This window comes from Ornithorhynchus anatinus, chromosome 1 (assembly GCF_004115215.2).
Source record: "Ornithorhynchus anatinus isolate Pmale09 chromosome 1, mOrnAna1.pri.v4, whole genome shotgun sequence".
Taxonomy (NCBI): Eukaryota; Metazoa; Chordata; class Mammalia; order Monotremata; family Ornithorhynchidae; genus Ornithorhynchus; species Ornithorhynchus anatinus.
The window spans coordinates 93731194-93736543 of NC_041728.1; positions in this window are offsets into that span (position 1 = coordinate 93731194).

Here is a 5350-nt window from a genome sequence, read left to right on the forward strand (position 1 = left end):
CACCCAAATCTACATCTCCTCCCCTTTTCTCTCCTCCTCCTCCCTCCAGGCTGCCTTCACGACATCTCCACCTGTATGTCTGCCTGCCACCCTTCAATCATTCATTCAATAATATTTATTGAGCGTTCACTATGTGCAGAGCACTGTACTAAGCGCTTGGAATGTACAATTTGGCAACAGATAGAGACAATCCCTGCCCATTGATGGGCTTACAGTCTAATCGGGGGAGACAGACAGACAAAAGCAACAGCAATAAATAGAATCAAGGGGATGTACATCTCATTAACAAAATAAAGAGGGTAATAAAAATATATATACAAATGAGCACAGTGCTGAGGGGAGGCGGAGAGGGGCAGGAGCAGAGGGAAAGGGGTCCCTCTGTTGACCACTAGCCCATGTCCTACCACTGTCCTGGAATCTCCTCCCTCCTCACATCCTCCAAACTATCTCTCTTCCCCTTTTCAAAGTCCTACTGAGAGCTCACCTCCTCCAGGAGGCCTTCCCAGACTGAGCCCTCCCTTTCCCTCTGTTACTTCTCCTCTTCCGATTTCTCCTCCTCCCTTCCTCTGCTCTTCCCCCTTCCCCTCCCCACAGCACATGTGCATATTTGTATATATTATTTATTACTCTATTTATTTTGTTACTGAAATGTATATATCTATGATTCTATACATCTTGATGATTTGACAACAGACTACTTGTTTTGTTTTGTTGTCTGTCTCTTCGACTTAGACTGTGAGCCCGTTGTTGGGCAGCGATTGTCTCTGTTGCCAAATTGTACATTCCAAGCGCTTAGTACAGTGCTCTACACATAGTAAACGCTCAATAAATATGATTGAATGAATGAATGAATTAGTGAATTAAACTCTCTTTAAATGCTTAGTGCAGTACTCTACACGCAGTAAGTGCTCAGTAAATATGATCTGTTGATTGATCGATTGTCCTGTTCATACCATATGTAAATAATTTCTGTCTGCTTCTCCCAAAAGATTGTGAGCAGAGATTCTGACTGACCACCTGCAGGGTCACTCTGCTGTGGGCGCTTATTCATGAGATATGGAGAGCTGGTGGGGGAAATCTAACTATCAGGCCAGCCTCATACATTTTAATTTCATCCTTCCCTGTTTTAACTCTACCTTCTCCCTCACCCAGCAACATTATTTCTTCATCCTTATTGACTCCCATGCCCATTGCTTTTGCCAGTTGTTTTGGTTTTTTAACTCCCTCCTCAAAACCCCTGCCCTCTCCACCCATCTCTTGCCCCTAATGACCTGGCCATGTAGTTTATTGAGAAAATTGAAAACATTAGGTATGATTTCCCCCACATATATCCTGCTCCTCTCCAATCCTCCCCTTCTTTGACTCTCCCATTCTTCCCAGCAATATCTCAAGAGGAGATTTCCTACCTCTTCTCAAAATCTACCCCCTCCACTTGTGCCTCCAACGCAATCCTTTCACACCTTATCAAAAAACTTGCTGGGCCCTTCTTTCCTCCCTGTCCGCCATCTTCAATTGTTCACTTTCAATGGTTTCTTCCCCACTGCTTTCAAGCGTGTTCATGTATCTTCTCCCCTAAGAAACCCTCCCTTGACCTCATGGCTTCCTCCACTTATCACCCCATCTTCTCTCTACCTTCTTCTCTCCAAACTTGTTGACCAAGTTGTCTAAACCCACTGTCTCCACTTCCTCTCCTCCAAATCTCTCCTTGAACCCCTCTAATCTGGCTTCTGCCTCCTCAGTCCACCTATGATCTCTTTCTTGCCAAATTCAACAGATTCTACCTCATCTTAATCCTCCTCAACCTCTCAGTTGCATTTGACCCTGTGGACCATCCCCTTCTCCTGGAATCATCCAAATTTAGCTTCAATGACACTGTCCACTCCTGGTTTTCTTCTTATCTCTCTGGCCACTCAGGCTCAGTCTCCTTTGCAAGCTCCTTCTCTGTTTCTACCCTCTGACAGTGGGGGTTCCTCAAGTCTCAGTTCTGGGTCCCCAACTATCCACCTTCACACACTTCCTTGGAGAACTCATTTGCTCCCGTATCTCCAACTACCATCTCTTTGTGGATGATTCCCAAATCTGCCTCTCCAACCCTCATCTTTTCCCATCTCTGCAGTCACATATTTCCTCCTACTTGGTTGTCCCACAAACACCTCAAACTTAATATATCTACATCAAAACTCCTCATTTTCCCTCCCAAACACTGTCCTCACCCTGACTTTTCAATCACTGGAGACAGCACCAATATCCTCCCTGTCTCACAAGCCTATAACCTTGGCATTATCCTTTACTCATCTCTCATTCAACCCACACATTCACTCTGTCTCCAAATCCTGTCAGTTTATCCTTCACAACATTGCTAAAATACACCCTTTCCCCTCCATCCAAACTACTACCCTATTAACTCAAGCACTTATTCTACCCTGCCTTGAATGCTGCATCATCCTCCTTGCTGACCTCCCTGCCTTCCTGTCTCTCCCCAGTCCTGTCCATATTTCATTCTGATGTCTGGATCATTATTCTGAAAAAAGGTTCAATCTATGTTCCCCCTGTTCCTTAGAGCCTTTGGTGTTTGCCCATCCACCTCCATGTCAAACAAAAACTCTTCACCATTGGCTTTAAAGTATTGGGTCAACTTGCCCCTTTCTACCTTACCGCCTTGATTTCTTACTATAGCCTGAACACTTCATTCTTCTAGCACCAACTTGCTTGTTGTGCTTCAGTATTTTCTTTCTCATTGCCAACCCCTTTTCTAAGACATCCCTCTAGCATGGAACCCCCTACTCCTTCATATCTGACAGACTATTATTCTCCTCTCCTTCAAAATCTTATTAAAATCGCCTCCTCAAAGAGGACTTCCCCTATTCATTTCTCCTACTATCCCTTCGGCGTGGCCCTAGTCTTGGATTTGCTCCCTTTATTCATCCCTCCTTCAGCCCCAAAGCTCTTATGTACATATCCATAATTTGTTCGTTACCACCTGACTTCCTGATTTAGACTCTAACCTCCTTTTGGGCCAGTATGCGTCTACCTAATCTGTTACATTGTAGCCTACCAAGCACACAGTAGAGTACTCTGCACCCAGTAAATGCTCACTTAATACAACTGATTGATCAATTGATTAGGCTGCACTGCAGCAGGATGGAGTAGAGAGTAAAAGCTGGAGTCTCTTCCTGGTGCTGGAGTGACTTTCTTTCTGGGGGAGTTGACCATTAATTCAAGAGTTGCTGCTCCCTGCCTTCTCCATCCATTTTCCAAGCACAGCTGCTCTGATGTGTTTTGGATCTGCCCATTCTTAATCTACCCCGCAACACTTGGGTCCCCTAGGCTGATTACCTGGCTCTCAGAGTAACCGACAGAATAGACAAGATAGATCTTTTGATTCAAACTGTAGAGGTAGAATCAAGGTCCACCCTCAATTAATTAATTAATTAATTCATTCATTCAACTGTGTTTATTTAGCGCTTATTGTATGCAGAGTACTGTACTAAGTGCTTGGAAAAGTACCAAACAACAATAAACAGTGACATTCCCTTTCCACAATGAGTTTACAGTCTAGAGGGAGACAGACAGATGTCAAACAAATAAATAAAATTACAGATATGGACATTAGTGATGTGGGACAAGGATCCATCCAAGCTGCTATCGTGCTAGTATAAGCTCTCATAATATCCTGACTGGATTATTGTGTCAGCCTCCTCTCAGATCTCGCTTCCTCCTGTCTCTCCCCACTCCAGTCTATTCTTCATTCCAATGGCCGGATCATCTTCCTACAGAAACGCTCTAGGCATGTTACTCCCCTCCTCAAAAACCTCCAGTGGTTGCCTATCAACCTTCACACAAAACAAAAACTCCTCACTCTTGGCTTTAAAGCTCTCCATCACCTTGCCCCCTCCTACCTCACCTCCCTTCTCTCTTTCTACTGCCCACCCCATACACTCCGCTCTTCTGCCTCTCACCTCCTCATGGTCCCTCATTCACACCTGTCCTGCTGTTGACCACTAGCCCACATCCTACCGCTGTCCTGGAATGTCCTCCCTCCTCACATCCTCCAAACTATTTCTCTTCCCCTCTTCAAAGCCCTACTGAGAGCTCACCTCCTCCAGGAGACCTTCCCAGACTGAGCCCTCTCTTCCTTCTGCTCTCCCTCCCCTTGCCTTCACCCCCACCCTCTGCTCTTCCTCCCCTTGCCTTCGCCCCCACCCTCTGCTCTTCCTCCTTCCCCTCCCCTCAGCACTGTGATCATTTGTATATATTATTTATTACCCTATTTATTTTGATGAGGTGTATATCTCTTTGATTGTATTTATCTTGATGATGTTGTCTTGTTTTTGTTTTGGTCTGTTATGCTTTGCTGTCTGTTTCCCCCATTAGACTGTGAGCCCATCAGTGAGCAGGGATTGTCTCTGTTGCTGAATTGTACATTCAAAGCGCTTAGTACAGTGTTCTGCACATAGTAAATGCTCAATAAATATTATTGAATGAATAAATGAATGAATAACTGTATTAGGGAGCTTGTGCCAGGATGGGGCCGCTTTGTGTCATTCAGATCAGCTTTTCAGTTCTTAGGAGGCTAAGTACATTACTGCAGTGAAAGAGAAATGCAAAATGTGACTTTAAGCACTGCTGACCAACCAGTGCTCATCTTTTCAGAGAAGTAATGTGGCTTAGTGGAAAGAGCACAGGCTTGGGAGTCAGAAGTCAGTCATGGGTTCTAATCCCGGCTCTGCCACTTGTCAGCTGTGTGACTTTGGGCAAGTCACTTAACTTCTTTGTGCCTCAGTTCCCTCATCTGTAAAATGGGGATTAAGACTATGATCCCCTTCATCACCTTGTATCCCCACCCAACGCTTAGAACAGTGCTTTGCATATAGTAAACACTTAACAAATGCCATCATTATTATTATTATTATTTGCATGTACAGTTTGTTATCAGCTCTGTGGTTGAAATCTTGGTCTCTACTCCCAATTACAAAAGTCAGAGGACCTGGTTTCTACTCCCAGCTCTGCCACTTGCTTGCTGTGTAACAGTGGGCAAGTCATGAACTCCTCTGTGTCTCAGTTTCCTCATCTATAAAATGAGGATTCATAACCTGTTCTCCCTCCTAATTAGACAGCAAGCTCCATGTAGGTCAGGGACTGTGTCCAACAGAATTGTCTTGTATTTACCCCAGTGTTTAGTTCAGTGTTTGGCAAATGGTAAGCATGTAAGAAATACCCACAATTCCTATTTTTAAAATACACCTGAAGTGACCCGGGCACAAGCTTGTTGTGTTGTTTTTGCTGGGAGAATCTATTTCAATATCTAAACATGGTGCTTTGCAGGTAAATCAATCAATCAGTTATATTT